This window comes from Papio anubis, chromosome 14 (genome assembly GCF_008728515.1).
Source record: "Papio anubis isolate 15944 chromosome 14, Panubis1.0, whole genome shotgun sequence".
In the NCBI taxonomy this organism is placed as follows: domain Eukaryota; kingdom Metazoa; phylum Chordata; class Mammalia; order Primates; family Cercopithecidae; genus Papio; species Papio anubis.
The window spans coordinates 4,633,907-4,641,607 of record NC_044989.1 but is presented as its reverse complement, the minus strand read 5'-3'; positions in this window follow the sequence as shown (position 1 = coordinate 4,641,607).

The following is a 7,701-nucleotide window of genomic DNA, read 5'->3' as shown; positions in this document are numbered from 1 at the left end:
TTGTTACTTTGACATGAATTAATGAATAAATAAAATTTTTACTTTTAACTTCTATCTGATATGGTTTGGGTCTGTGTCCCCACCCAAATCTCATCTTGAAATATAATCCCCGTGTTGAGAAAGGAACCTGGTGGGAGGCGATTGCATCAAGGAGGCAGCTTCCCCCTTTCTGTTCTCATGATAGTGAGTTCTCACAAGATCTGATGTGAGGTATCTCCCTCCTCACTCTCTCTCTTTCCTGCCACCGTGTAAGATGTGCCTTGATTCCCCTTTGCCTTTCACCACAACTGTAAGTTTCCTGAGGTCTCCCAGCCATGTGGAACTGTGAGTCAACTAAATCTTTTTTCTTCATAAATTGCCCAGTCTCAGGTGGTTCTTTATAACAGTGTGAAAATGAATTAACACAAAAAATTAGTACTAAGATAAGTGGGGCATTGCTATAAAGATACCTGAAAATGTGGAATTGACTTTAGAACTGGGTAATGAGCAGAGGTTGGAACAGTTTAGAGGACTCAGAATGAAACTAGGAAGATATAGGAAAGTTTGGAACTTCCTAGAGACTTGTTGAATGATTTGTGACCAAAATGCTGCTAGTGATAATGGACAATGAAGCCCAGGCTGAGCTGTTCTCAGCTGGAGATGAGGAAGTTTTGGGAAGTAGAACAAAGGTCACTCTTGCTGTGCTTTAGCAAAAACACTGGTGACATTTTGCCCCTGCCCTAGAGATTTGTACAACTTTGAACTTGAGAGAGATGATTTAGCATATCTAGCAAAAGAAATTTCTAAGCAGCAAAGCATTCAAAATGTGACCTAGCTTTTACTGAAAGCATACAGTCATGTGAATTCACCAAGAAATGATTTGAAATTGGAACTTACATTTAAAAGAGAAGCAAAGCATAAAAATTTGGAAAATTTGCAGCCTGACAATGAGGTAGAGAAGAAAACCCCATTTTCTCAGGGAGAAATTCAAGCCAGCTACACAAATTTTTATAAGTAAGAAGGAGCTGCAAGTTAATATCAAAGACAATGGGGAAAATGTCTCCAGAGACCTTCACAGCAGCCCCTCCTATCACAAGTCCAGAGGCCTAGGAGGGAAAAGTGGTTCCCTGGGCCAGCTCTTCTGCTCTGTGCAGCCTTGGGACGTGGTTACCTGTGTCCCAGCTGCTTCAGCTTTAGCCCCAGCCATGGCTAAAATGGGCCAAGGTACTGCTCTGGCCATTGCTTCAGAGGATACAAACCCCAAGCCTTGGCAGCTTGCCTGTGTTGTTGGGCCTGCCTCCACCTAGATTTCAGAGGATATATAGAAATACCTGGCTGTCTAGGCAGAAGTCTCTGATTGGGGCAGAGCCCTCTTGGAGAACCTCTGCTATGGCAGTGAGAAGGGGAAATGTGAGGTCAGAGGCCCCAAACAGAGTCCCCACTGGGGCACTGCCTAGGGGAGCTCTGAGAAGAGGGCCACCATCCTCCAGAGCCCAGAATGGTAGATCCACTGACAGCTTGCACAGTATGCCAGGGCAAGCTGCAGACACTCAACACCAGCCATGAAGACATCTTAGAAGGAGGCTGCACACTGCAAAGCCACAGGGGCAGAGCTGCTCAAGGCTGTGGGAGCTCACCTCCTGCATAGGTGTGACCTAGATATGAGACATGGAGTCAAAGAAGATCATTTCGGAGCTTTAAGGTTTAATGAGGGCTCTATTGGATTTTGGACTTGCATGGGGCATGTAGCCCCTTCGTTTTGCCTAATTTCTCCCATTTGGAATGGGAATATTTACCCAATGCCTGTATCCCCATTGTATCTTGGAAGTAGCTAACTTGCTTCTGATTTCATAGGCTCATTGGCAGAAGAGATTTGCCTTGTCTCCCATGAGACTTTTAAATTGGACTTTTGAGTTAATGCTGGAATGAGTTTAGACTTTGGGGAACTGTTGGGAAGGCATGATTGCATTTTGAAATGTGAGAAGAACATGAGATTTCAGAGGGTCCAGGGACAGAATAATATGACTTGGTCCTGTGTCCCCACCCAAATCTCATCTCAAATTATAGTTCCCATAATCCCCAAGTGTCAAGGGAGGGACCTGGTGAGAGGTGCTTGAATCATGGGGGCATTTCCCCCATGCTGTTGTTGTGATATTGAGTGAGTTCTTACAAGATCTGATGGTTTTAAAGCATGGCACTTCCCCCACTTGCTTGCTCTCTCTTGCCACCATATAAGACATACCTTGTTTCCCCCTTACTTTCTGCCATGATTGTAAGTTTCCTGAGACTTCCCCAGCCATGTAGAACTGTGAGTCAATTAAACCTTTTTTCTTCATAAATTACTCAGTCGTAGGTAGTTCTTTATAGCAGTGTGAAAATGGATTAAAACACTACCTATAAATCTAACACACATAAATAGGAGCTTTTTGGTGTCCTCAATATTTTTTTACAGTATGAATGAATCCTGAGAGAAAAAATAATAGGAAGCGTATATGGAAAAATATTCCAGCCCTGTACTATGGGAGTGTGGAACATCACTGTCAGGGGCTCACACTTTATTTTGGGACAATGACCAATATCTGAAGGTTCTGGGGCCAAAAAGAATTGCTTTTCTAATTATGCAGGACATAGAATATGGCACTGATTAAGACAAGTGGCAGAACGCAGGAAGACTAATTAGTAGGTCACCTAAAATAAGGTTCTGCCAGTAGACTCTCTTAGAATAGAACACATACGAGTGTCATTTCAGCATTTTCAAGAATTAGAATTTAGGGCTGATTAGATGTGGAAAGAGTGATTGCAAAACATTGAGATTCTTGGTGCAGCCACTTGAAGGAAAGAGGCGTTGCTCCCTGAGACTCTAAATAAACAGGATATAGGTAGAGGTGGGGTTGAGGTTTTAATTTAAGGTGATTGGAGTTTTGTTTCCAGAGATGTGCAAGGTAGACTGGGTGTAGCTGGGGAGAGGTTACCACATACACAGGTGAAAAGTGGGAATTCAGCTTGAGACAGATATCAGGGCTTGTGGAATACGGTTAACCCCATCAAGATGGCAGGGTTGTTAAAGCCTTGAAAATGGAAAACACCAGTGAAAAGAATGGATGTAGAAATGAAATGTGGAAAAACAGGGGAATGAGGAGAAATATAATTAGAAGTAGGAGGCTATAAAAGGTACCATATCGAAGTCAAGACAGAAAGTTTTTGTAAAGGGCAGACTTTGTGGGAATTTTCATAGTGACACTTACATAATTGTTAAATATACTGCAAATAAGTTACTTTTCCCTCTTCTTGTGACATGTGCTCCAGTGAAAAAATCTAAACTAATTGTTTTCACTGAATTAAAATTGTTTTCACTAAAGTAAAACTTATTTCAATGGATGTATTTTGTTGTTTCTGATATTTCAAACAATTTCAGTATCCATGTAATTCAGTGTCTTAATTCCCTACTGCTGCTGGGAAATGGCAGGGAAACAGATTATCCTACAGGCACATAGATCAGAAATCTGAGACAGATCTCACTGGGCTAAAGTCAATATGTTGGGTGAGTGCACTGTCTTCCGGAGTCTCTGGAGAGAATCTCCTCCGTGCTTTTCTCAGATTCTAAAGGCTACTTCATCCCTTGGCTCAGGGCCCTCCTATCTTCAAAGCCAAACGGAACCAGCTGAGTATTTCCTACATCACATCCTCTGACACTGAATGTTCTGCCTCCATTTTCCACATAGTCTTTCTAGGTCAGAGAGCTGGTGATTAGCAGCCTGAGTTCCACCTGCAGCCTTCATTTCCCTTTGTTCCATAACCTGACATGTTTATCTTCCAGGGAACAGGAAAAGAATATCATGGGGGCCTGTTATCCTACCTAGTATAGCACCTTTGACAAAATATTAACAAGATAATTTAAACATACATCTTTCCACTAGAGAACTTCCTCTTTCCACCATGCCACTTTGTTATAAAAATACATAACTTAGAGTTAAAAGTTAAAGAATAATGTCAGGTCTGTTGGTTACTTATTTTACTATATTGCCTAAGAGGACCCACAGTTGTGGAAATTGACTTTATTCATGGGAGACCCACAACTAAAGCTGATTTCAGAAAATTGTATATAGCAAGTGATGGATGGGCTTCTGCCTGTTCAAGGGTGGCATCTGTTGTTAGAAGCAGCACAGGTACATCATAAGCAGCTGTAGTGAAAATGGAATGTGCCTCCACTCTTCCCCCTCCTCATGAGAGAAAATATGCTAGCAAGAAGACAAAGGTAGGTGAGAGGAATGTAGGAGTGTAGTTTTGTTCTTGTCAGGTTAAACACATGGGTTGGAACCTGGGCATGAAGAGGAACTTTCTTACCTTTGGAAACATTCTGAATAATACCAGGTTCTTTTTTACAGAATTTTTCATGAAAGTATGCTGGTATACTCAAAATCAACTTCAAAGTACATATTAATTAATTAATTTATTTGTTCCTTCATGTATTTTTAACTCTGTAGAGGACTTAGGGACACAAGCGAAATGAGAGAAATATGCGCAGCATCAGGCAGAACGCTATTGCTGAGTGAATTTGTCGATGATAGCATATCATTAACCACCTGATGGAGATCCTTCTCTTCAATATAAATCTTATCTTGTGGCCACATTTATTCTTACCGTGTCTCTCTCTCGCACACCTTTGTTGTTGTTGTTGTTTGTTTGTTTAACTTGGTTTAACTTGCTTCAAGGTTCTGAAGCAGAGCCTTGGGCATGACTTAATCACTTTCAAATTAGGAGACTGGAGCAAGGTAAAGAATAACTTTTTAAGATACTTGCTTCTCAAATTCTCTTTTAAGACTGAAATTTAGCCCAATGTAAGTCGTTAATTTTAGTATCTTATGGACCCCTCAATGATTGAAACATTTTTCTCACTCAGAAACCATGGGGTTGGGTTGTCACATCTGTACTCACTGAGAAAATGCCATGAATGCACATGAAGGCACACCTTGCTCTGCCCTAAGGTTAGCAATGCAAAGGTAGGAGTGGGAGTTGAGAGTAGTAGAAAGACCTAAAATGTTTGCCCTTGACAAAAATTTATAACTTTAGCCCCAGATTTCGTAAGTTTGACATCATATCACAGTACTTCATTTTCACATCACATAAAATAGAAAAGTCATGCAGAAGGATGTAGCAAGAATCAGGAACCTTTTTTTTTTTTTTTTTTTTTTTTGTAAAGAGCCAGAACAAGTATTTTAGGCTTTGTGGGTCTCCTTCACAGCTACTCAACTCCATTGTGGCAGCATGAAAGCAGCTGCAGGCAACACACAAATAAACAGGCCTGGTGGTGTCAGAATAAAATGTATTTCTGGTAACAATTGTTGGACCAGATTTCGTCCATAGGCTGTAATCGGATGACCCATGGGTTATATGCTGAGTACCACACACAGTTTTACTTTGCAATAAAACTAAAAGCATAGTGAAAGATGCTAAATAAGCACACTAGAAGCCAGGAGACTGGAATGCAGTGGAATACTTTCCACTGGGGAAGACAATATCTATTATTAGTTTCCCATAAGATATCTAGAATTAAAATTATTAATTCATCATCTTCCCAGATCCTGAAAACATCAGCCAAAAACATCAGATGATTTCTTGAATTTTTTCTGTTCTTCACATTTACCTTGCAGCCAGACCATCAAAGCATTTTGTTGGTTCATCCTCTAAAATGCATCATCTGTCTATTGCCTTCAGTTTCAAAGCCAATAGCCTTTTTCAAGCCACCATGATTTCTTACATGAATCACTAATTGCTTCCTGAGAAATCTTCCTAATTTTACTCTTAATATCTTATTATCCAGTAGCTAGAGGTATCTTCTCAAAGTGATTGTCAGATGACATTACACCCCTGCTTAAAACCCTACGATGACTTCCTGTTGCACTCATCATAAAATCCAGGCAGAATTTTTTGCTTTATTTTTTCCCCAGCAAGGAGATTTAGGGAAGTGATAAATTCATAAATAAAATAAAATGGGGGGGACCAACATTATATGAGGCTCAGAAATGTCCTTTCTGAGGAGACATTTAAGTTGAGAACTAAGTACCCATAAGAAGTCACATCTGAGAGCCACAAAGGGAAGAGCAAAAGGAGTAGTCTCCATAGATAGCTGCCATGATTTCTCCACTCCTAGAATTGCATGCTTCTCTTCCTACCAAAGGGCAGAGCCCTGAATGCAGGCTGTCTCTGACCAATATGCTATAGTAGATGCAATGGTGGGTAAGCTCTGACATTGCTTTTCAGCAGCATGATACCTTCCATGTTCATTCTTCAAGATCAGCCAGTATATAAGGAACCTGTCTACCTGAGTCCACCATGCTGCGAGGAAGTCCAAGATATCGACGTGGGGAAATGTGGCAGAGTCCCACGTAATAGATATGTAAGTGAAGACTATTCAAACCTTGGACCTTCCAGCCCAGTCCAACCTCTAAGTGACTAAGCATAACAAATCATGGTTATATTAAGCCACTAAGCTTTTGAGTCACTGTTAAATAAAGAAAGATAATTGAAATAGTGAATGTAATATAGCATGACAGAAATAGCAATGGCATTTTCAAGAAAAATTACTTAGACCCCTTGGCTGAAACTTAGTGCACAGTGGGGAGTTGGGAAAAGATGTAGTCAAAGGAGTATGTGAGATTCAGATTATGGGGGTTCTTATGAATAATGTACATTATTCAGGGTTATTGACTTCAAATAATATAAACCAGCACTAGACAGCCAGTAAGACAATAGATTCATAGGATGTTGGACAATGCCTAGTGTCACTGGAAAGGCTAGATGACCAGCTTATACAACGGGCAGGAATGAAGGGATGCCATGTACCCAGAAACAAAGTGACCTCACGCTGCAATTCCAAGTGCTCAGTTGGACCAAGTGCTCAGTTGGATGCTGCATTCTACTTCTGGTCTGAATATCTGATGCACCTGGCACCTTAGTACAGAATTTCCTACGCTCCATAGCTTTGAATCAGCCTTTAACAAGTCAAAGCATCATGTCAGATTGCACAGCTGACAATGCCTAGATGAAGCTTCTTCCAAGGACTATAGCAAGGACAATCTAACCATTTCAGACTTAGTAGAAAAAAGGGATGACGTTCTCTTCTTCCAAGTACTGTAGCAGAGAAAATATGACCATTTCAGGCTAAGTAGGAGAAGGGGATGGAGCCCTGATTTCACTCAATGTGCACCTATGAGAGAAGCCCCCCATACCAAGAAGGAATGCGTGCTCAAGTTGTCTCTACAACCTAAATATTATTACATTGTTTTAGGAAAGAAAGTCATTGTAGAATTTTAAGCAGGAGTGTAATGTCATCTTACAGTCACTTTGAGAAGATACCTCTCACAACTGGATAATAAGGGACTGAGAGTAAAATTAGGAAGATTTCTTCGGAAGCAATTGGTGATCCACATGAAAAATCATGGTGGCTTGAAATAGGCTTTGACATTGAAGTCTGAAGGCAATAGACAGATACAGGATACATTTTGGAGGGTGAACCAAGAAGATATTTTGATGACTTGGATGTAGGGTAAATGTGAGGGATAGTAAAAAGTCAAGAAATAATCTGCTATTTTAGCTAATGTTTTGGTGAACTGGGAAAATGGTGAGCTGTTTACTGCAACTGGAAAGTCTTGGAGAAGAACACTTTAGGTACCTATTGTAGAAATAATTGAATCAAAAATTGGTTTTGAAAATGTGCTTCTT